We start from the raw sequence: 26,662 nt of genomic DNA, 5'->3' as shown, positions 1-26,662 counted from the left end.
CTGTTTTCTCCATCCTGAATCCCCTCAGGGTGCTGATGGCTTGATGGCTGTAACATTCTTTGTTACTGATACCGAAGGCTACATTCTTTGTCCACGTAAATGACTTGAATATGGATAGTAAATCTGTGGATTTGCAAAACGTAATTCTTGGAGCATTTTTAGAAGGGCAAAGTTAAGGGCAATTTCAGAATCACTAGCAGCTAAAATTGCTGTTTATACTTTTCCACCTGTAGGTAGTAATCTGCTGTTGCTATCTTCAGTATTCCCAAGGGATAACAAAAGCCATTTAATTCAAGAAAGAAATGTAAAATTTAGCACAATGCAACTTCCACAAAACCAAACACACAAACACACACCCAACTCTCGCAGATATGAAGTAATAATCTAAAATAGAATCCTGGAACTAATTGCAAAAAAAGAGCAAATGTACTCATATTGGATAATTTTATTCTTTTATTAATGTTTGATATATATACATATATGTATTTATTAATAAAATTCAGAGTTGCTATATGGAGAAATAGCTCTGTACCAATATTGTCTTTGTATGTGTTTATCAATAATGTATGAGATTGCCTCCTATGCTCCTTTTCCTTTATTCTCTTGCAGGCAGTAGATGTAGTTATCGGTTGTTTTTAAAATTTCTAGGCAGCCAAAGGACTAGTATCACTTAAATAAAGAATGCAAATTGTCCCAAAGTAGGAACAATTTTCCTTCATTATGGAACATAAAGTCCTCATATGAAGGGGGAAGAATTTCATAGCTAAAAGCTTTCAACTACAGAAGATTTATGAGTAACTATGTATGTTGTTTCAAAGTGGACTCTCTATAATTAATGTCTAAGGGTTATCTTTGGTATACAATGTATTTTGATTTTTTAAATATTATTAGATAATATACAAAAGAATATATTTAATTGTATGTAAGTTATGATAAATAATAAAAACTCCTGCAAACACACCACCGAAACTAAGAACTAGAATCAAAACTGCTGAGTCTTCTCTCTGTTCTCTACCCTGATCCCACCTTCCTGCTTTCACCCAAGAAATCACTCTGATCTTGGCTCTATGTTCAACATCCACATAATTTTTATCTGATTTTGCTTATTATTGAGATTTATAAAATTGATATCATACTTTAGTCTTCTGTGCTTGCTTTTTTTACTCAACATTATATTTCTAAGGTTCACCCACTTTACTTTAACTAGTGTTCATTCATTTGTACTACTGTATAATATTTTATTGTATAAATACAAGAAAATGTCTTTATTATTCTATTAATGATATTTGGGTTGTTTTGGGCCTATTACGGACAGTACTTCCATGAACATTTATTTTAATGTTTCCTGGTAGACATGTGCAAGATTTAACATAAGTAAAAGAGTAGACATACTAAGAGTAGAATTGCTGAGTTGTAGGGAATTCAAATATTCAACTTTAAAAAATAACGTCAAAATGTTTTCCAAAGATATGGAATCAATTTTCAGCCCTTTTGCTCTATAGCTTCACCAGTTAGAATGGCCATTCTAGTCTTTTGTTCCTTGTATTAGTCTGCTCAGGTTGTCCTAGCAAAATACCTCAGATTCAGTGGGTTAAAAAACGAGATTTATCTTCTCACAGTTCTGGAGGCTGGAAGTCCAGGATCAAGATGTTGGCAGTTTTGGGTCCTCCTGAGGCCTCTTTCCTTGACTTGCAGGTGACCACTGCTTTCTTGCTATGTCCTCACATGGCCTTTTCTCTGTGTGTATACATCCCTCGTATCTCTTCCTCTTCTTACAAGGACACCAGTCATATCAGTTAGGGCCCCACCATTATGACCTCATTTAACCATAATTATGTTTTTAAAGTCCCTGTCTCCAAACAGCCACATTGGGAGATGGGGCATCAACATACGAATTTTAGGGAACACAATTCAGTCCATAACAATTTTAATTTGTATTTCCCTAATTACCGATAGGTTGAGAATCCTTTCATTTGTTTAATAGTTGCCTATGTTTCCTATTCTATGAAAGTCCAGAGAATATCTTTTGTCCATTTTTCTACTGTTTATCTTTTTCTTACTTATTTCTATTGTTTTTTAAATACAAGCAAATAATCCTTGGTCAGCTATATATGACACAAATAAGTTACTTCATGCCTTCTCACTTTTTCAATGTTGTCTTGTGATAAATAGCAGCTCTCAATTTTAATGAAATCAAATTTATCTTTTAGTTTAGTGTCTTTTTGTTCTACTTAAAATGTCCTTCCCTAGTTTAATGCTACCCAGATATAGTATATTTTCTTCTGAAAGTTCTAGTGTATCTTTGTTTTATATTCAAGCCATTAATGCACTTACAATCGACTTGTCTGTATTATCCAATTTCTTTGTTTTCTTATGAATAATTAAGTTTTCCAGGACCATTTTGGAATGAATGGATTTTTTAGGTGTGTCTGAGCTGTTCTTGACCATTCACATAAATTTCAGAATTGGTAATCCTGTAAAACCTCTATTAAGTATTTTTATTGTAATTGTATTGACTATATAAATTAAGTTGGGGAAAATTTACATCATTATGATGAGTCTTTTCTCTCCATAAACAAGATGTACCTCTCCATTTATTTAAGACTTCTTTAATATCTTTCAATAAGGTTTTATTTTCTCCATAAATGTCTTGCACATTTTTATTTAGATTTATTCCTAGGTAGTTTTTTTTTTTTCCATTTTAAATAATTTTTAAGCTCTCTCTTTGTTCCTGGATTATAGAAATCCAATAGACTTTTGCATCTTGAGCTTATATCTAGCCATCTTGCTAATATTGTTTTTTAGTAAGAGAGAGGATTTTCTTAGCAAAGAGGAATAAATGTAAAATTAAATAAAAATGTTATGGGTCAGCTCTGGTCAATAGAACTTTCCATGATAATGGAAATGTTCTTAGTGCTGTCAAAAACTATAGCCATTAGTCACATATGTTTTTAAATTTTTAAATGTAAGTTCAATAAAATTAAAATTTAAGTTCCTAAGTCAAACTTGCCCACATTTCAAGTATTTAATAGCCACTTGTGACTAATGGACACTATACTGGACATTGTATCTCTAGACTATTAGACTGTGAAGCCATGGCGTCCCGGGATTTTATCTTTGTCAATGGCATAGTGAGATCTTTCATGTGACAGTTATTCTGTTATTAAAAAGAGAAGTTACTTAACCTAGTCATCCCTAACTTTTTGAAATAATCCAACATAGCTTTCACCATCCATGAATTTCTTGAATCATATTTATGTTTCTAATCTATTTCTTGTGTCAAGTGTTCACTTTGTAGCAAGTTCATTGTCCTAAAATGGCACAAGAGGTTCCCTTATTCCTGATAAGCTGTGATTGGATGAAGAAGACCTTGTTACCCTGCCTATCTGGTTTTTATTATAATCAGATGTTAATCTGTATCAGTCTCCATATTCAAAATTCACCATCAAAATTATATGTTATTCACATGATGGTTGTCTTTATTTCATTTAGCTAGTATCATGACCTTATAAATGCAGTTTTGGTCATTTTCTCCTAAAATATCATATTTATCCATGTGGAAATACATCTCCTACTTCTTTGCCCCCTTTAAACTCTTCCTGTAATTTAATCCTCATGAGCTTTATTTCCCCTAATTTTAATTACTTAATATTTTGTAAACCATTTAAGAGATCACTGGTATGCTCTTTTTTTCAATCATCTATACATTTAAACAGTGTGTTGCAATAAGAAATAGTACTGGTAATCAGAAGACTAGAGTCCTAGTTTTACCCATAAAAATGAACTATATGTGCATTTAAATAAGGCTTGTGTAAGTTTTATTCTGATTCTAAAATTGTTATGATTATTTAGAAAATTATGTTTGAAATATGACATTATTCAAAACCAATAGAGGTTTGAAATCTATTAAAAATCTACAAAGAACTCAACTATTTCACCTTTTTCCCTGATTTGATATTCAACTGTAATCCTTCATCTTTCACTTACAGCATGCTGTAGCTGCTGTTGACACAAAGACAAAATATAATGTCTAAATATTGTGTACTTGTTTTGTAAATGAAGACTTTTGTTTAAAATTGTCTTTTACATAAATTCTTTTTTTTTTTTTTTTTTTTTTTTTTTGCGGTATGCGGGCCTCTCACTGTTGTGGCCTCCCCCGTTGCGGAGCACAGGCTCCGGATGCGCAGGCCCAGCCGCCATGGCTCACGGGCCCAGCCGCTCCGCGGCATATGGGATCCTCCCAGACCGGGGCACGAACCCGTATCCCCTGCATCGGCAGGCGGACTCTCAACCACTGCGCCACCAGGGAGGCCCTTACATAAATTCTTGATTCCCTTTTCACAACTTTTCCATTCCCCATGCTACTGCAATCAATCACTCATGATAGAAAATTATTCTCTTTTCTGTTTGCTAAAGCTCTTTTTAAAATACCAAGTTTCAAATGATCATCAATTCAAGAAACTTTGGAAAATGAACTTCATAATTTCCAGAATGAATATTTTGTTTCACTGGCTACCAGGACACCATCCTCTCCTAGATTTCTCCCCTCCTCACTCAGCATTCCTTGGAAGTCTCCCTTGGTGATGCCTCCCATCCCTCAAAGTCTGTTAGAATGCCCTAAGGCTCATTCCTGGCCCCCTTCACTCTCCATCTACCTTAACTACTCATGAGTTTTAATCTAGTCCCATTACTTTAATGGGAAGATAACTTATGACTCCCCAATTCATACTTCTAGCCCTAACCACTCACCTAACCTCCAGACTCCTAATTCCAATTTCCCACTAAATATCTCCAATCTATGCATAATAGACATTTCAAACTTAGCAAATAAAACTAAATATTTTGCTTTGATCCATCCATCGCACTCCAGTTTTTCCTGGCTCCATAACTCATCCAGTTGCTCAGGCCAAAAATGTTAGATTCATCCTTAAACTCTCACTTTCCCACAATTCCTATGTCCAGTCCATCAGAAATTCTTGCCAGTCTAACTTGAAAATACATCCTGAATCCACCTACCTCTCACCTTACTCTTGCCATCTTTACTTACTCCAAGCCATCATTGCTTGCCTCATCTAATGCAATAGGCAGCCTCTTCCACAACCTCCTTGCTTCTTCCCCTCTTGCCCCAATCCTTATAGTCTATAACCAATACAATAGCCAGAATAATCACAAAAAAAACATGAATCATATCACATTATTTCCCAAAACCTGTTCCCATAACTTTAGAATAAAAATTAAACTTTTTACCTGTCCTACATGCTTTATTCAGTATTTCTTCTGCCCTACTCTCCAAGCTCGTTTACTACTACTATTCTCTCACACACACATCCAGATTTTCTTTCTGCAGTGGCTTTCCCAACATCAGGGCCTTTGCACTTGGTATTCCCTAAAACCTGGAAGATTTTAAAAATCTGTAAGATTCCTCCAAGCAAGATCTTAGAAGGTATTTACATTTCATTTTGTAGAGACATTTGGTAGAAGACATTTTTGCAGAAGACAGATACATTTTACTTTGGCGGCTATTCACACATCTGGCAATTTCCAAGTTGGTTAAATAACAAATGTGAATTGATGAAGCTAAGATAAAAGAACTGTAGTTGGTGAGACCTATGTGTTTTAAACCGTGAACTTTGAGGAATTGTAGACATGCAAACTACACCATGGTTTCAGTGTTAATGTGTGAGAATTAGCTAAGGTATTTTCCAAATACTCATTACTCTCTAAAGAGCTTCTGAGCAGGAAATCAGAACAGGGCCTGTGGACCTGAATTTTATCTAGTACCACAGTTGATTCTGTTGCAGATGGTTTTCAGTCAGCCCTTTGAGAGACACCAAGCTGGGGTATTTGCCCAGATATGATTAGCAAAGGTCATGCAAGTCACCAATGAGATACAATGGAGAATCAACAAATGACTGAAAAGAGTGACAAAAGAAGAAGAGGATCCAGTAGGACCAGTAGAGACGCTATCCCAAACACTCTTGGCTAGAAGTTTTACAAATCCATTCATATGAATGGACTGATAGTTAACAGCCAAATGGCACTGCATATTTTTTTAAGTTGCTGAGTATTAAAGTGTATGGCTAAGCATCATAAGTTTTGTTAAATTATATTTTGGTTGCTATAAAATTAGGTGTACATTGTGTGTCAGATGTAGGGATATAGATGTGTAAATATATGTCGTTGTTTCAGTTCTTCAGCTGATACTTCATAATGTCTTTGTAACTTCTAAATGAAGGACCTCTTCAAATATTGTTTAGAAAAAAAAGATACCTGTTCATCCCTGTCCACCTCCCTTCATCCCCTTCCTTGTCCCTTCCCTCCTTTTTTTTATATCTTTATTGGAGTATAACTGCTTTTTAGTGTTGTGATCCCTTCCCTTCTTGAACAAATTAGTCCATTAAGTGAGGTAAAATAACCCTTTGTCAGCATGGGGGAGGTGGGCATTCAAGGAGCCACATGACTTGGCATTGGGTCTCAGAGTCTGAGAAAGGGGAGAGGATGTCTGCATAAGGGAGCCTGGAGTTGACTGCTGAAGTCTGATTCGTGTGAAAGGGCATCCACATGAGGAAGTGGCCTTGGCAACCACTCTGTACAGATAGTCATAACCCGTGCCAGGTGGAGAAAATGTGTGGATGGGAAAGTGGCAGCTACAAGAATTTACTTAAATACAGGAAGATTGATCAAATAAGTAAGGATATTAACAATATGGTAATCAGTGTTATTTTAATATCTGTGGAGGGAGTTAAAATATGAAAAGGGCAAAAACTAGAATGAAAGGGTGTTGAAAGGGAATGGAGGATGTATTTTCAATATAGAGACATTATAAGAATAAACATAGACAATATGTATGCATATGTTTATGAATGTGTTTGTGAATATATGTAAATAGTTATGAATATATGTTTTCATATGTGTGTATGTATATATGTACATAAATCCCCTAGCCCTGCCTATTGAGAATACCTGGGACCACTACTTCCCAAGAGCAATGAATACACCTAGTGTCCAGATCTTGGTTTCTAAATACAGCTCTCCAACTGAAGGAATTAAAGCTCTTTGGAGAAATGGCTGATTCTAGAACCACTATAGGGAAAATAGAAGATGACTCTAGAACATATTATTGTTTCAAGAAGTAAGGGATCAGCCATAAAAAGAAATGAAATTGAGTTATTTGTAGTGAGGTGGATGGACCTAGAGTCTGTCATACAGAGTGACATCAGAAAGAGAAAGACAAATAGCGTATGCTAACACATATATATGGAATCTAAAAAAAAAAAAATGTCATGAAGAACCGAGGGGTAAAACAGGAATAAAGACACAGACCTACTAGAGAATGGCCTTGAGGATATGGGGAGGGGGAAGGGTAAGCTGTGACAAAGCGAGAGAGAGGCATGGACCTATATACCCTACCAAACGTAAAATAGATAGCTAGTGGGAAGCAGCTGCATAGCACAGGGAGATCAGCTTGGTGCTTTGTGACCACCTAGAGGGGTGGGGTAAGGAGGGTGGGAGGGAAGGAGATGCAAGAGGGAAGAGATATGAGGATGTATGTATATGTATAGCTGATTCACTTTGTTATAAAGCAGAAACTAACACCCCATTGTAAAGCAATTATACTCCAATAAAGATGTTTAAAAAAAAAAGAAGGGAGATATCACAGAATAATTGGGAAACATCAAAGGATATAGAAGCCAAACTGAAGGGGTTTCCACTGGACAAATCTTGAACAATCTAAGCCTCAAAACTAATAATGGTAGAAACATATTATAGTCAATTGAATAAAATAGGAGTCTATGAGTTCATACTGATTTAAATAATTAAATTGAATAAATTATGTTTGATGAGGAACAGGATATTTACATAATTACAAAGTGCCTTACCACAAAAATTATTAATAATGAAGGAGAAAAAAAATAACTTTACAATGGAGAAGACTGGGTGATACACCTTAATCAAATGAGTAAAATAATATTCCAGTAAGGTTACAAGTTAAAAGTTTGCCGAAATTGTTTGATAGGAAGCAGTGAGAAGAACAGAGCTTCACCACTGTGTTATTCCTGCCAACGACACATATCCTGAATAATCATGAGACAAATACAAACAGCTAAATCCTACAAAATAACTGATCCATATTCTTTAAAATTTTCTAGTTCATGAAATTCAAGGGAAGCCTGAGAAAATTTTCCAGATTAAAAAACTAAAGAGACAGGACAGCTAAATGCAACATGTGACACTGGGCTGATCCTTTTATTATGAAGGACATGATGGGGATAATTGACAAAACTTGAAAGGGGTCTGAGGATTAGTAGCTCTGTGGTCATGTGTCAGTGTTAATTTCCTGATTTTCATGATTATATTTGGATATATGTTTGTAGGAAATACTAGAGGATTTGGGGGAGACATTGCATTGTGTTGGCAACTACTCTCAAATGGTTTGGGAAATAAATTATTTTTATTGTCATTTCAATCTTTCTTTAATTTTCGAGATTGTTAAAAGAAGGCAAAGAAAGAGGAGAAGAGCCCTGAGTCAGGTAACCCTCCTTTTCCTGGCGACTCCCATAGTTAAAAGCTCAGTTTACAACGGTGGTCAGTTTTTCAGTCTATTTGTGCTAATTTCTGTTACTAACAACCTAGCATCTTATTTTCTATTTGAGGTTTTTGGATTTTTCCTAATTATGCTTTTGCTTTTTATTCTATCAAATGTCTATGAACTTGATAAAGTCCTCGGTATTAAAACAAAATCAGTGAGATTCATAAAAATAAAAATAAGTTCTTGGAGAAATTTATAAATTTCTACCTGCATTCAAATTGGAGTAAGTTGGCAAGAAATTTATAAGGGGAAAATACTATAAGGAGCACTCCCATTCAGAAACTCAAAATGGTTGCACGTGTTTATCCTGTAAGAGATCTGTGATGAAACAGCAGGGTGAAGGCTATATGTCCAAACTTAAATGCAATCTTTTAAATCACCTTTCATGTCAGGCCATGTAAGAACTGGGCAATTCAATAAGTAAATTAGAACAATTCTTTCAATAATTTCTTAGGTCAACACTTAGAATAATGGAAAACTTATCTTTAACTCCAAGAAATCTGGACAGTTATTAAAGCAAATGTGTTGTCCTACTGGCCTACACCTGGTTATAAACAGCAGTACGACTTCAGAAAACCCTGGACACTGAGTGGACCTTCTAAATATAGCTTTTTCTTTCTATAAAGGTGTTTTACAAGAATGCTATCTTTTGTGAAAATGTGGCCTTTATAAAGGGTACACTAAGGTGTGTGACTTTTAGACCTAGAAAAGATTTGAAATATTTTCTTAGCCTGGGAATCCAAATTTTAGAGGCATAGAAACAGAAACGCAATGAAATTAAATATTTTGCCCACCATCAAATGGCAAACAAGTAATAACGACAGCACTCAAGCCTCTGTCTTCTAAATCCATTGAATGCAGCATAAATAGATTGCAATAACTGCTGATTTTCATTGTCCTCAACACTACATTTCTTCTGTGCCTTATCCCTCTTCTTTTAAGAGGGATGACAACATTATCTGCAAACTTTATAACTATTTTTTTTTAATTTTGCTGTTTTGTAACTCACTTTTGAAAAATTCTGTTTCTATGTTGAAAATGTGTAAGGACATTTACCTTCCTTCTTGAAACAACTTTGCCTGCATTTATCACATTTTATTGTTGAACTGTTATGTAGCAATAAGTACAAAAGCACCTCTAGTAGAGGAGATAATGTCAGAGGCAACAAGGTGTGTGTATGGGGGGGGCGGGGTTAGAGTTGACATACCTTAAGGGAGATGAGGAGAGAGGGAAGAGAATAGAAATTTTATTGATTTGAAAAAATATGATGGCAAGTTAGACAATGTTTGGCTAAACTTAATACAATATAGCTTTCCTTAACTTAAATTCCGGGTTAACTTCCACTGTTTACATTGCCACAGACTAGGGGATAAACAAAGCAAAAAGATTTTTGGTACTACCGTTTTGTGTTAATTTCATAAAGATTTCTACAAGACTTTTTAAAAATAAATTGAAAAACAAAAGTCTTGTCTTTAGCTTATTTTCCCTGCATGCTTGCACTTTAGTAAGTTGATAAATGACATTTAAACTCAATAGTTATGATTAATTCTGTCCCACCATTTTTAAAAGCCCTGGGGATTGTGTGCGTGTTCATGCGCACACCTTTACAACCAGTAAAATAAAGTTCTTGATCAAAAAATTATTATCATTTAGACTATTGAATAAAATCAGATATGATAGAGGGGCCAGCTGTTGGTAGGTTTAAAAGTCACCCTAGGTGATTAATTCGTGCAGCAGTGTTGCAGGTCTCTCTTTAGATGAAGCATTTAGAAGTATAACCAAGCATGGCTCTAGTTTCATATCTGAAACCTGTTTTATTTAGTTATTCGGCAAGTGCTTGCTCCATGTGTTTTTATAGTCTTTGGTTGTGCTATAAAAATGTCAAAATTATGAATTAACAGATATGCAAAAGTGAAATCCTAGAAGATAGGATAAACATGAAGTCCTCTAATTATCACTCAAATAAGTTTGGTTGACACAGAACTGGGAATCAGATAAAGACATTAATAATTCATAATGCTGAAATTAAAATCTTCTAGTTACAGTACAAAAGAAATCCTAATTTGTACCACAAGGTAATGAATTCAGTACTTTTCATTTGTTAAATATTTGCTTATTACCCTGCACTGTGCATATAACACTGTTCCAAAATTTGGAGGGCAAACAGGAAAAACAGAAACTCTACCTTCAAGTTGTGTATACTGCAGTCAGTGAAATTTCTCTACTTTGAGATCTTTTAATTCCTCAGCTCATTGTAACATTTTCTTCAGATGAATTGTTTTTTATTTGTTAAAACCAATGTTTAGCACTTGAAATAGTTTCTTCAATGTTCCTGATAGTGAAATAGAGTCAGCATGCTAATTTCCAATACTAATTATAGAGTTGATAGGAGAAATGCTCAAGATTGATAGTAAAGTGATTTCGATAATCTACAAAATGTCTTGAGGTTTCCCAGATAACAACTTGTCTCCCAGACAAAAATGTACTTATTATTTATATTCCAAGCTTATACAAATTTTTGTACTTTAATCATATAGCGATTTGACAACATCTTTTCATTCACATTTTAAGATATTTTGTTCAGTAAATTATCTCATTTTGAAACTATTGATTTATATATACATACTATGTAACTATTAGTATATATTTCTCAATGACTAGATTAGTGCTTTCTTAACTACTTAAATTTGTTTAATTCATATTGTTGTTCTTCAGCATTTCTTTTACTCACTGGAGCCTATCCTACTGACTTCAAAAAGCCTGAAAAATCTGAAAATCCCATTTAAAGTAACTGTATGGAAAATCTTTAAAATAACATACAATAATGGTAGAGAAGAAGAGTATTTAACATTGTGTTGAGATCATTCCATTAATAAAGAGATTAATCAATAATTCTAACAGTCAGACATATAATAAAAATGAAAAACAATCATAATACTGAGCAATGACATTTTCAATAAAGGGAGATATTAAATATTGTATAGGAAACTAGTATCTGCAAAGCAGATAAGTTGGCAATGATTATACATATATTTAAAATATGTTGAAACAGTCATAGACAGTTTTTCTTTTTGGCTGAAAAGAGGCATATTGCAGTGTTTAAGCACTACTTTAACTGGAATAGATATTTAGACACTATACAGAAAACACATGATTGCAGAAGAGCAGATATTAGCAGGTGTGTGAACGTGTATGTCTTTAATTAATGCATTTTCATTCATTCAAAAAGGAGAAGAATGCCAAATTTACTTTAAAGGTGGCATTGTGATATGTTAAAGTTCCATTCTTAGACTTTTGCTGCTGTTGCTGTTCCTTTAGTATTCACCAAAGAGTACCGTCCTGTCACTTATCCAAGTTAGAAATCTAGAAGCAATCCTAGGATTCTCATTATAGGGTCCCCTACCTTCATGCTCCCCGCTCAATAAGTAACAAATTCTTGGCTCTCCTATATAGGAAAGCTCTCTCCAATGTACGCCTGCTCTGTAACTCTCTGGGTCCAGCATCTCTGCCTCAGCCTCCCATTCAAGTCACTTCTAGTTCATTCTGTGCAGGGCCATTTTTAAACCTTCCTCAGTCCTAGGCAATTGCCCTTTTAGAAGCTTTACCCTAAATGTTATCAAATGCATTAATATGTGCCCAAGTCACATATCCAATATAATTTATAGATAACTATATGAAAGCTGAGTAACATTGCTGTTGTAGTAATATTAGTTGAAAAAATTAATTACACAAGTTTTGATCTCAATTTTGCAGATTTTTTTTTCATACCCTGGAGCCATTTTTTTCAGGTGTCAAACAATTTTCTAAGTCCTTCTCAAACTCCTAGTCCCTAGTGAGTGTGCTTTTACTGTCACAGGGTTGAACAGCTCAGACAGCAAGATGTCTGAAGATGAAGACCATCACATGGATGAGTAAATCAGATACGTGGAAGATGGAATGCAAAGTGTTTGTAGAAAAAAATACACAAATCAAGGAAGAAATTGCAGTGTCAATTAATATGATGTATATCAGATGATAGTATTAAAAAGCCAGGTTAAAATAAAATAACTTAATAATGTACATATTTGTCAGATTGTTCACTAGTGATATACTGCTCAGTGTAAGGTGAGAACCACAGATATTATCTTCTGGAAAAAAACCCTTTAAGCCCTAACAGATTCAGTTTATAAATTTCCTCTCTAATAAATGAGGAATAAAATAATTTACAATAAATTAATTATTTCCTCTTCTGAAGGTACTAATACTACAAATTCAGTCAGAAGATGGATCAAGTTTTTCGTACATTTCTCTCATTTCACATTTTTTAAATAAATGAGACTATATTTTGTCTAATGACTACCAGAACAACTATCTGGAAACTGTGCCTTCATTATATGTGAGACAGTATTTTAGGAGATATAGATGTATATTTAGATGGAGATATAAATACATAGCATATATACACAATATTTAATAAGACACAGGAAATGTGGGATAGCTCCAGACTGCTACACCCTATGTTCTGAGCTGCTCCGAAATGCAGTTCCTTTTTTATTTTCTTAACATCTTTATTGGAGTATAATTGCTTTACAATAGTGTGTTAGTTTCTGCTTTATAACAAAGTGAATCAGTTATACATATACACATGTTCCCATATCACTTCCCTCTTGCGTCTCCCTCCATCCCACCCTCCCTATCCCACCCCTCTAGGTGGTCACAAAGCACCCAGCTGATCTCCCTGTGCTATGTGGCTGCTTCCCACTAGCTATCTGTTCTAATGGGAGTTCTCTGGGCACAAAGAGCAGTATTTTCTGTAATGAGATTAGAAGAAAGGATTTGCTAATAATTGCTTCTATAGCAACTAAAAATCTTGGAATCTCACCTTTCAGCATTTTGAAAATCTTAAAGGGGATGTTGTCAGTAACAGAAAAATTGAAGAATGATAATGTATTCAAATTACTCATTCTTTAAATTCATCTGCCCATTCGCCTTTTAAATTGATTCATGCTTCTCAGAAAATAAAATATGCTAATCCATATATCATTTTTCCACTGCGTAGAGCAACTACATCTAAAAAAAATACTATTTTACTTTCCTTTACTATATTCCTCCACAACTTGTGTTGTACTTTCACATCTTCTTTTCATTCTGCTAGTGAGATATATATACATATATGTATATATACACATAATATTTAGATTTTAGATATTTGCATTATGCAGGGCAATCCATAAGATGGATAGATGCTTAATATTAATACCATTGAATACAATTTTCATAATTTTATACTTTAATTATTTTTGAAAGGGTAAAGCAAGGGTAAAGCAAATTCGAAATGAAAAAAGGTGACCAAGCTGGCATTTTTCATTTCAGACTTTATATTTGGACTACTCAGTGGGACAGATTATAATAACAGAATTTTGCTTTTGCAGGGAGGTCAATCTTTGCTTCTGCATTGCCTCATCTCTTTTAATCCCATCCAGTTTATTTTTCATCTCAGAAACTATATTTTTCATCTCTAGGAACTCAATTTGGGTTATTTTTATATCCTCTATATGTCTATTTAAGATGTTGATGCTTTCCTTTAACCTTTTTGAACCTATGAAAATTAGTTATAATAACTGTTTGAATGTCTTTGTTTACTGATTGTACCATTTTTCAGTGTCTTTTCATTAATTAATCTTTCTCCTTGTTATGGGTTATATTTTCCTTTGTCTTTGCATCCCTGGTAATTCTAGATTGCATGTCAGATATTGTGAATTTTACTTTACTGATTGCAGGGCGTTTTTGTATTTTTTTAAATATTTGTAACTTTGCTCAAAGAGGTAGTTAAGAAATAGTTTGATCACTTTGAGGCTTCCTTGTAAGCCTTATTAGGCTGCAACTGAAACAATTTAGTCTAGGGCTAATTTGGTCCCACTACCAAGGCTATACCCATTGAATACTCTGTGTATTGAATACTCTAGTTGATGCTGCATGTATTAAATTATATCAAAACATATTTGTATAATCTTAAAACAATAAATGCAACACATAAAAATATAAAAAAAAATTTAAAATTAACTTTTATTAAATAAAACAAAAATGTTTTCTTCTAGTAACTGTAGTATTTTAACATATTTAAATACTGTATCCCTATGAAATTCATTTTGTTAATAAATATGAAAAGAGAATCCACCTTTATTTTTTACAGGTGACCAGGGACTTGTTCAAACACCAACATTTAACTGTATTACATAAAACATTATGCCACTGGTTTTTATGGGTTTTCATTATAATTAACAGCTTTATACAACCGTTGTCTTGTGCTGTTTGTTGTTCAATGTCTAAAATTATTGTTTATATATATATATATATATATATATATATATTTTTTTTTTTTTTTTTTTTACTTTTAGCAGTTTAAGCCAGGAGAGTAAATCCAGTTCCTATTACTCCATCCTGTCCAGAAGCACAGGTCTTAAGTGAAATTGAATACCAAAGAAACAGTTCCAAATTTTACAACGGATCTATCACTGGTTGTTAGCATATCTTCCCACACCCAAGACACCAAGATAACTTCTACTCACTGTTAAAGCTTTATGATGAGCAAAACTTCCACCACTGTGCTTCCTTGGCATGTGAGTATATTTTTAATTTACTGGTTATATATATTCTCTAATTATCCATTATTTTGTCCTTCTTTTTGATTAGATATTGATATCCACATGTTCTTTTCTAATAGCTCACAGAAATTTCTCTCATTAACAACACCAATAGAAATCACAATAAAAATCACCTTGGGGGACCAAATTTATATCACATTACCAAGTTTTTATTTTGCTCCCATAAAACTTCTGCAAAATACAACCACTATCTATCATCAGTATCATTAGAACAAAAACAAGGCATTCTAATCTCAAAAGCAAAATATTTTATTTAACTTAATAAATTTCACATTATAAAAATTTTCTCATAGCATCATCCTTAATTCCTCAGTATTCACTAATATTGGGGGATTTTTCTTTCAGTTATTTGAGACTAAGGATGATTTTATTCATCTCTACAGCCTGGTACATATATGTACAGTGTTTGTCAAAAGGTGGATATTCAAAAAAAATCTTGACTAAATTATGGTAATTCATATGATCAGTTCTGCAGTTCTTAAAACTTTAAATTACTTGTTAATTCTAAGAGAAAGTCAGATAATTTTTAGAAGGATTTCCAAACCATGCTAAAGTGTCAGCCTTCATTTCCTTGTCTGAGGGAAACAGGATAGAAATAGATGGTTTTAAAGTTCTCCAAGCTTCTGTGTCCTTTATACATCCACAATTTTAATCCTTATCATTTTCAAGATTTGCTAAATTATTTGAGGTGATCCATTCTCTTATTAAAGTTACATATTTTATGGCACATACTGAGCATATTAACAAATAACTTACTGATAAATGACAATGCCCATAACACCAGGTTAATCTGATTTCCATGAAATGAGCTGTAACTTCAAGAATATTAATTCATCTAATAAGGGTGATGATTTACATAATGTTGCCTAAAATATTTCTCTTGATTATTTAAGAGAGTTTTCCTAGGGGTAAATAGCTGGGAAGTCAATAGAAAAAAAAATACAACCATGATTAATTTAATTCCAGTCTAAAGGACTCCATATATAATGTATTTGAGAAAACCAAGTCACTATTATAGATTCAGATAAATGGCTGTATATATGAGATATTTTTAATGTAACCCAAATTATAAGAAATAGTTTTTTGGTATAGAAGCAACCACTCTTTTACCTAAAGGAAAGTATAAAATCTGAGTTCATTGTAAATTTGCCTCATTGCCCTCTGTTAGTTTGTGCCTGCCCCATCCTTAGGGGCCCAGTTAAGGACTACTGTATCATCCATACATCAGAAGAGAATGTCTGTGTTCTATGTTGATAGTCAGTCTAAACAAATATTTATACAGTTGAGATCAGAGATATAAAATGTCAGTTCCAAATCCACCCATGATGGCACATATATCAGGCAGATGACAAAGGTTATAAAGGCCTGTGAAATACTTGAATCGTATTTTGCAACCCTTGAAAGAATTCAAGTCGGAGATTAGCAGAAACCAGGCTCAGTTCTGTCCATAATCCCCTTTATCTGTCTTCTAGCCAACAAAATGAAAACCTGAAGCCAAGCTGACAAATAGAGTGTGAAGGGCCTTCTACTGCATTTAAGAAAAAACTGAGACTTGCTATAGGTAAAAATTATCTTTTCTATTACTATTATTGTTGATGTTGTTGTTATTCATAGAAATAATGAAAAAAAACCTAAATAACATTATTCTGCTGGATTCTTTACTATATGTAACACAATAAATTAACTCGCTTCATATTACACTGGGCATATAACATGAAAACATGTGCAGAGAACAGAAATCAGTATCTGTAAAGACAAATTCCCCTGTGATAGAGAAATCTATTATTTTAAGTCCAGACAATTAGATCTATTAAAGTGTAAGAGTGTTTCAGTACAGTCCTGCTAAAAGTAAAGCTTAAAAGTAAATCGAAAAAAAAACTGGAAAACTGATGCCAGTTAGATACAAAATATAAGATTATGCTATGTATATGGGACAGGATAGAACTCTGAATGAGGTCACATGTAGGGAAAGCAATATTAGTGACAAATCAACTAATGTCCTTATTGAGCATAGACATTCCAAGAAGGGTGAAGAGTACTGTATAGATGTAAGACTCATAATATTCAAGTTAGTTGTAAAAGAAACAAGGTAAATGCTTTCAGTCAATACGATAGGCTGAACAGATATTGAGAATCCTTTCTTCCAATCTGAACACACAGTTTGCTATACTTGTGTTTTCTTTTATATGTTGCTTTTACATGTAGCAACATATAAAAAGCAAATGAACAAGCTTACAAAAAAGGGGGGGGGATCCCCAGTCTCAGGATTTAAGGGGAAAAAACAAATTCAACATTAGAATAGTGAGGAGGAGTTGAAACCAAGAAATTCAAGGGGGCCCTGGAAATAATAAGCCTTGTTTTTGAGGGCTGGCTTTAAATATTCGTTCTTATCAGAAAACAGGTAGATGCTGGAAAACAATAGAATAATATCTTCAAAGTACTGAGGACATATAGCTGTCCAAATTAAAATTCTACACCTCATTTTAAAAAACTACTCAAGAACAAGAAGTAAAGAAATTTTCATTCATAGACAAAGAGGAATTGCCACCCACAAACTGTAACAACAACAACAAAAAATGACTAAAGCAGTAGCAGCAGCTATTGGAATTGTCTGAAGGCATTAAAAAATATTCTGATGCCTAAAGCCAATACTTTGAGTCTTTTTTTTTTAACCAAAGTGATCTAGGCAGTGTTTCAATAATGGGAGCTTTAAAAAGTTCTCACATAATTCTCATGTGTTTTAGGCAAGATTGGAGACCATTGTACAAAAGAATGTTCTTCAGTAAGAAAGAAAATAAGCATAAAAAGAAGTAGGAAGGTGCACTGAACAGTGACCAGCAAAGAAATTTGTAATGTTGGAATGAATCTGAATAACGGTTGAGTGTAAAAAATAATAGCCAATGGGGGTATGTACAAAGTAAAACTAAAACACTAGATAATATACTGAAATACTGAAGATCAGATTTAAAATTTGAGGGGTCCATGAACCGCTTAGGAGGAAGATGAGATAATTAGTTTTAGACTTTTTAAAGTTAGAAATATATGTCAAATTTTTCAGAAAACACTAAAAATGAATACTTCATATATGATTCATAAAAAAGGTAGACCATAAAAAGAGAATGAAAAATGTGTTTAAACGAAGTTAGTACTGGGAGGGATAAAACATAGAAAAATAAAGGAGAAATAGATCAATAATCACAATACATTTGATCACAGAGACAATAAAAATAAATTTAAAAATTCCAGTTTTTGCTGCTTACAAAAGACATATATAAACTATTTTTAAGATGCAATGCAATACTTCACTCGAAATAATTAATTATATACATGATAAATGATTTTCAAGATTACATATTTGGCATGATGACATGTATACAAATTTTTAAAACTCAAAGCAATCATGTATTTTTCATGGATTCATTTGCATATAGTAAAAACTTCAAGCATGGATTCAAAATATTTATATTAAATTCATGATACCAGTTACCTAAGAAAAGGAAAAATGGGACTGAAATGAGAATAGAGAGGAGAGAAAAGAAATGTGTGTGTATCTGTGTGTTTGTGTGTGTGTGTGTGTGTGTGTGAACACATGTACAACAGTCAAATATGTGCTTCTTTCACAGCATGATTCACTGTATTCCATCACAATATTAATAAGATTTCATACGATATGGGCATCTCTGCAGAAATTAAAATTTTCACATGCTTATGTGTATTGGGCAATGAGCTCACCTTACTATTTCCATCCATTCTTCAATTAAAATCTAGAAATGTGAATGGGCTGTTAGAATTTAGTTAGTGAGCCAATTATCTTTACGGAACATGCTAGTTATGCATAGCTTTTCCTTGGCTTAATTATGTTTTAAAATAGCAGGCATTCATTTTACGTCTTTAATCGATGGCTATCACACACAATTAGTTTGAAATTTCTTATCAATATGCTGGAAATATATTTGGTTGAATCATTGGAGTAATCTTTTTTGAACTTACCCAAAAGTATGTGTTTAGCCTTCCTAAACACAGTGGCACATTTCCAAATACAAAGTATTTGCATTAGAATTATTCCTAATATGAAGACATTCAATATTTGTGGAAACAAATTTTCTCTTGAAAACTTAGCTTCCAGATGGAAGAAAAATAGGGGTAGAAATGTATTTAAAGGCAAATTTGAAGATGAGAAATCAAAATTCACATTCCATAGTGAAAGAAAAAGGGTTAATAATTACAGAGAGAAAGGCAAATACAATGCAAAAATTATTGGAACATATTTTGCTCAATTACAAACAAACTTACATGGTAAGTTGTAGCTTCCATTATTGCACCAATTTGTAGCATATTTTAATATTTTCATTTTGAAATGAAAATTTTAAAAAGTCATCTATTGTTTTTTTAGAAAGTATCTAGAGTGGCTGAAGTGAAATAACTTTCAGAAAATGTGTTAAAATGGGGCTACAAAAGACTTAGGAGGACATAAGCTTGGTTCTTATTATTGACAGTTTGCAAATCAGCCATGGGGATACACATTATTTCCAATTTAAAATGAATGATGATTCTATATATACATATATATGCATCTTATCATATTGATTATAAACCAAGTAAAATCTCATGAAATCTAAGTATGTTTGAAAAACTTAAACCTATTTTTATGTTTTTCCAAACACTAGAAAATGAAAGCAATTTCTGTTGTTTGTCATTTTCTTTTGGACTCTCTTGGCTTCCTGAAAATGATTATGTCAAGATATTGGAGAAGTATTCATAGGAAGCAACAGAGGCCATGAGAATAGAGACCTACACTGCTTCCTCATTAGAAAAAATAAAATAAAGATTCCTGTCTATCCATTTCAAATTACACTCAGGGATGCTTATAATATAGAATTTGAAAGTTGAATACATACTAGTTGTCAAGTAGTCAGCCCCATTGATTACTTATGCATTCCCTCCTAAGTATGTTGTTCTTAGAATTCAGAGGGGTCCTTTAATCACACCCCCCATCTTGACCACTCACATCTCCAGATTTTCCTACTTCACGGCATATTGGTGTTTAACTTATTAAACAAATATTTGTTGAACAATTACTATGCATGCTAAGCAATGGGGATCAAAGATGAATGAATATTCATTTGTCTTTAAGGAGACACAGTCTACTGGAGAGAGGCAGAACTGTGAACAGATGACTGCATAAAGAGGCAAAGTCAAGTCTTATTTATTCAGAGGAAGAAGTCCCCGTGATCAAGCAACAAGTAAAATCATTTCATTGTGCAAGACATGGATTTGTGATTGAAAATGCACAAGCATATTTATCTTACTATCCATCATAGATGATCACCTATTATAATCAGTGAGATTTCTTAATGGCACAGCATCTAGAGGAAGACGTCATGCATGAACCTGTCATATTCAGAAAGTAAGGAAGTGGCATAGTGGGAACAATTCAGGAAAGTAAATAAAACATGACAGTAGATTTAAAATCTACTTTAACTGTTCTTACTATTATTAATCTATTTGGGCAAGTAGTAGTTTTCATTGATGTTAGCATTTTTTCATCCATGACTTGAAATCAGACATTAAATATTAATATTATAAAAAAATGTTACTAATTGAATTCATTCACAAATTTATAAAAATAGATCAGCACCAGAGACCTATTTATTGGAAACAAAGTAGGTAGAACAATTAAACTCATTTATAGTTCCTTCTCAACCAAAGTGGACAGAAGTTTTATATGTAGAGGTCAATCCTGGGCCAGAGGCTACTTAGTATTTTCATCAAGTCTAGGATGATAGAAAAGCATGTGGATTTAGTAATTTACAGTTCTCTTTAGTTGATAAGACTGATTAATACTTTGTCAAGATCAAAATTCAACATGACCATAATATGACCTTGACAAATTGGAGAAGTGGTTTAAAACAATGCAATTTAATAAGTCTAAGGGTCAGATGTGGGCTTTAAAGGGATTGGGAAGGAAATGGAAATTATAATAATGTAGGTGATACCATGCCAGTGAGAATGCATTTGTGTGTGTAATATAATATGTAACAAATAATATTGAGTATGACTTGAGTCAAGAATATAGCAATAGCTTTTATTTTTTTTCTCTCTCTCACCATGGCATAGTGCTTACTCACTCACAAATATTTCTAATACATTTCATCAAAATTTCATCATTAAATCCTGTATCCCTGCTGATAAAATTAAAAGTAATTCTAAGATATATAAATGAAGAGAAGGGTATAAAGGTACAAATAAGTGGGTGAATATTAATGAAATTACTTTGTATTGTGCTTTACAAATACGATTTATGCATTTATCTTGTTACTAACACATTCGTTCATTCATTCATTCATCAATCATTACATATTTATAGAACTTCTACTATGTCCCAGGCACTGCATTAGGTGCTGGTAATACAAGGTGTGAAAAAGCAAGCATTGTCCATATTTCTTAGAGCCTGCAGTCTAAAGAATAATTACTAATTGTAGTAAATATAGACAGGGTACTATGAGCCATGGAACAGGGAGCCTTTCTCTCCTGGAAGGATGAGGAAAGGCATCCCTTGTGAAATGTCTTCTTAACTGATGTATGAGGTAGGTAGCCTAAGGGGACAAGGGAGTAAAGGAGTAAGTATTTCTTGCAAAGGGGAAAGCAAGTATTAAGAATTTGAGCTTCAAAAAAGGAATGCTTCACATTGATATTACAGTCTCAACAAATACAATTAAATTTCTGGTTGTTAATACATTGCATAAAAGTGGAGGAGTGGATTTCTGCCAAAATTAGGGCATATAGTTAGGATTAGAAGTGTGCTCTGTGATATCAGTGACTTTAACATTGCAGTGAGACTGGGAGAAAAAAACGTACAAAAAGGCTATCCTCTGGACCCAATGGCACTGATGTACATCAAGGCTTTTGCTGAAGTAGAAAATCTGCTATTGATATTGAGGTGCTCTTGAATGAAACAATGACTTCAAATAAGAGTTCCAAACTGAAACTCAGAAAGACCACCAATCTGACATGACTTAAATTTGAACTGCTTCTCAGATAGGCGATTTATACTTTGGGGTAAATGGAAACTGGGTTTGGTTTCACTAATGATATCAATGACATTTTGCTATTAAATTTGGTTTAATATTTTCATTTTACAAATCCCTAACTTCAAAAACTCTCTAAGGGAAAGTAAGGGGAAAAGGATAGGACTAACTTGTTTAGTTACATTACCTTGAATTTTAAATTTAAATTGAGCTGCGCTATCTCCACCAATGCTTGACTAGAAGCCTGCACAGTGAGTAGTTGTAATGGAGGAGATTGGCTCATTTTAATGGCCACATCTGATGGATCTCAAAGAAATTCAGGTAAAACAACTCTCTGCATAGTTCATAGTCAATTATTTATACTTGCAGAAAAATGCCAAAGCCTAGAAAACTTTAAATGGTGGATAACCAGCAACATTCACATTTTTCCTTGAGGTTTTCAGGATTGTACAAATACATTTAGGCTTTGAAAGACACGTTTTGGAACTTTACTGGAGGTATTCTAAGAAATACCTTCATGTTAAAACAATCTCCAAATATTTTAGGAATAACTAGTATCTCTCCGTAAATAATTCATGCCTTAATTAATTATTATCATTGTTAGAAATTAATACTGAAGTATTTCAGAAAAAGATGACATATTAAGAATGTGACGCTGCTTCCATGTCATATAAGAGCATGAGGATATCTCTATTATGAAACTTACTGCATTTTGCTACAACATTTTTGTCTATCTTCTCTTCCAGATTACAAGCTTCTTAAAAAATAGACTGTGCACAGATCTAACTTTCTGGCCTACATTTGCAGCACTGGAGACTACTATTGAAATATTAATTCAAAGTATATTTTAGAAAACATTATAGACAGAACTCTATCATAAAAGAGCATATATAAATATAGCATATTTTCTGATGTTATTGAATCATCTTAAGTATTGGTTAATGCAAATTTCAATCTCTAAGGCACTTCTACAACATACCTGAAAAATGATCGTCATCTTGTACTTGAATGTCCTCACTGAGAAAGAAATTGCAACTCAAAATAAGTTTATTTCATTTTTAGGAAGCTCTAATTATTAGAAAACTCACTCTTAAAATAAGTTAAAATCTCTATTCCTCAACTTCTATGCATTTTCCTGGTTTTTAAATTAGGGGCAACTTAATCTTTTTTGATTTTACAGCTCTAACATAGCTAAAGCTGGCGTTCAGGTCCTTTGCCCACTTACCTACTCTTCATAATTATTTTTATTAAAAGAAATATATTGTGGTATAATATAAAAAATATACTAACTTGAATGTACACTTTAATGAATTTTGACAAATGTAAATATTTTGTAACTCTGTTTCCATCAAGGTAGACAATTTTCCTATTACCCCCCTTTGCAGTTTTCCCTTTCCTCTTTGCAGTCACTCTCTACTCCATCTTTGATACAGGCAACTGCTGATATGTTTTCTGTCGCCATAGATTCATTTTTCCTTTTCTAGAAAGTCATATAAACAGAAACATAAAGTACATACTCTTGTGTGTCTAGCTTTTTTCTCAGCATAGTGTTTCTGAGATTCATCCTTGTTGCATTCCTCATAATTCTATCCTTCTACTGCTGTATGACATTGTATGGATATACCACAACTGGTTCACCCATATAAATCTTGTTGGAGATTTTCTGATGATGGCCATTCTGACCGGTGTGAGGTGATACCTCAATGTAGTTTTGATTTGCATTTCTCTAATGATTAGTGATGTTGAGCATCCTTTCATGTGTTTGTTGGCAGTCTGTATATCTTCTTTGGAGAAATGTCTATTTAGGTCTTTTGCCCATTTTTAGATTGGGTTGTTTGTTTCTTTGATATTGAGCTGCATGAGCTGCTTCTAAATTTGGGAGATAAATCCTTTGTCAGTTGCTTCATTTGCAAATATTTTCTCCCATTCTGAGGGTTGTCTTTTCGTCTTGTTTATGGTTTCCTTTGCTGTGCAAAAAAAGCTTTTAAGTTTCATTAGGTCCCATTTGTTTATCTTTGTTTTTATTTCCATTTCTCTAGGAGGTGGGTCAAAAAGGATCTTGCTGTGATTTATGTCATAGAGTGTTCTGCCTATGTTTTCCTCTAGGAGTTTGATAGTGTCTGGCTTTACATTTAGGGCTTTAATCCATTTTGAGTTTATTTTTGTGTATGGTGTCAGGGAGTGTTCTAATTTCATACTTTTACATGTAGCTGTCCAGTTTTCCCAGCACCACTTATGGAAGAGGCTGTCTTTTCTCCACTGTATATTCTTGCCTCCTTTATCAAAGATAAGGTGACCATATGTGTGTGGGGTTATCTCTGGGCTTTCTATCCTGTTCCATTGATCTATATTTCTGTTTTTGTGCCAGTACCATATAAGTGCTGGAGAGGGTGTGGAGAAAAGGGAACCCTACTGCACTGTTGGTGGGAATGTAAATTGATACAGCCACCATGGAGAACTGTATGGAGGTTCCTTGAAAAACTAAAAATAGAACTACCATACGACCCCGCAATCCCAGTACTGGGCCTATACCCTGAGAAAACCATAATTCAAAAAGAGTCATGTACCAAAATGTTCACTGCAGCTCTATTTACAATAGCCAGGACATGGAAGCAACATAAGTGTCCATCATCGGATGAATGGATAAAGAAGATGTGGCACATATATACAATGGAATATTACTTAGCCATAAAAAGAAATGAAATTGATGTATTTGTAGTGAGGTGGATGGACCTAGAGTCTGTCATACAGAGTGAAGTAAGTCAGAAAGAGAAAAACAAATACCGTATGCTAACATATATATGGAATCTAAGAAGAAAAAAAAAAGGTCATGAAGAACCTAGGGGTAAGACAGGAATAAAGACACAGACCTACTAGAGAATGGACTTGAGGATATGGGGAGGGGGAAGAGGAAGCTGTGACAAACTGAGAGAGTGGCATGGACATATATACACTACCAAACGTAAAATAGATAGCTAGTGGGAAGCAGCTGCATAGCACAGGGAAATCAGCTCGGTGCTTTGTGACCACCTAGAGGGGTGGGATAGGGAGGGTGGGAGGGAGGGAGATGCAAGAGGGAAGAGATATGGGAACATATGTATATGTATAACTGATTCACTTTGTTATAAAGCAGAAACTAACACACCACTGTAAAGCAATTATACTCCAATAAAGATGTTTAAAAAAAAATCTTGGATATTTTGGTCATATCCAGTTTTACCTATTATGAATAATGGTGTTACACATTTTTGTGAACAAATTTGTGCGACATAAGACTTCATATCTCTTGGATAAGTATGAACTATTAGGTAATTGCTTGGTCATATGTAAATGTATATTTAACTTTAAAACTTTCATGCTACAAGTCCATTAACAATGTATTCATGTTTCTCTAGGTCCACACCAAAACTTGATATTAACAGTTTTTTAAATTTTAGACATTATAGTGGTATGTAGTGGTATCTCATTATAATTTATACGTCTTTGATGGAGCAATCTCTAAATATATATAAATTATATATACTTAATATATATGTTGTATACAATATATGTAAATATTTTAATTAATTTTTATTGGAGTATAGTTGATTTACAATGTTGTGTTAGTTTCTGCTGTACAGCAAAGTGAGTCTGTTATACATATACATATATCCACTCTTTTAGTTTCTGTTCCCATATAGGTCATTACAGAGTACTGAATAGAGTTCCCTGTGCTATACAGTAGGTTCTTATTAGTTATCTATTTTATATGTAATAGTGTGTATACATATAAAAAATATAATTAGGCACTTAAAAATAAAAGGAAGACATGCAAATAGCCAATAGGCATATATTCATAGATACATATACTTTACATTTATATATATAACATATCCATAAATATATTTTTGCCATTTTCTCCCATTGGATTGTCTTTTTATTTTTGAAGTGTAAAAATTCTTTAATCTGTATATAAGTTCTTTGCCAGATATTGATATTGCAAACATTTTCCAAGTTTGATCTTTCCTGTTGATTTTCTTAATTTTGATTTTTATTCAGCAGAAATTTCCCTTTCCTCTGTGGTTGTCACTGCCTTGTCAGGGTTGGGTTCTGACCCCTAGTCGTTGGAGTAGAGGCTGTCAGATCTGTTTCTTAGCTGTGTTTCTGATCTGCGGTGTGAGGTCGGGAGGACTGGAGCACTCCCACTGGGATAGAAGCCTTTGAGTATTCCTCCTCTGGAGGTGTTCACCTGTGGGTATGCTCTGTTTTGTCTCCTTTCGCCCATTGTGTGGGCTTACAAAGTACACGGCTGTTGGTACTGCTCTCAGTCCCACCTTAACCATGGTTATGCCGGCAACTGGCCCTGGTGACTCAGGCCTCATTTTTACTAGGCCACTGGCCCAGATCCACTGAGGTCAGGT

The 26,662-nt window shown here is 33.6% G+C and overlaps 1 long non-coding RNA gene across 3 annotated transcripts in view; it reads left to right on the top strand.

Moving 5' to 3' along the window:
* LOC309800510 overlaps positions 1 to 12,532 on the top strand; it is a 49,382-nt gene extending 36,850 nt beyond the window's left edge. For all 3 annotated transcript variants that reach the window (XR_014293467.1, XR_014293468.1, XR_014293469.1), the window contains one exon: positions 12,447 to 12,532. This is a non-coding gene — a long non-coding RNA (uncharacterized lncRNA). The remainder of the gene's footprint in view (positions 1 to 12,446) is intronic.
* Positions 12,533 to 26,662: the final 14,130 nt, after the last annotated feature.

This window comes from Mesoplodon mirus (assembly GCF_964341445.2).
Source record: "Mesoplodon mirus genome assembly, chromosome: 3".
Lineage (NCBI taxonomy): Eukaryota > Metazoa > Chordata > Mammalia > Artiodactyla > Ziphiidae > Mesoplodon > Mesoplodon mirus.
Note: the sequence above shows the minus strand (reverse complement) of the source record. Positions and strands in the feature narration are given on the sequence as shown.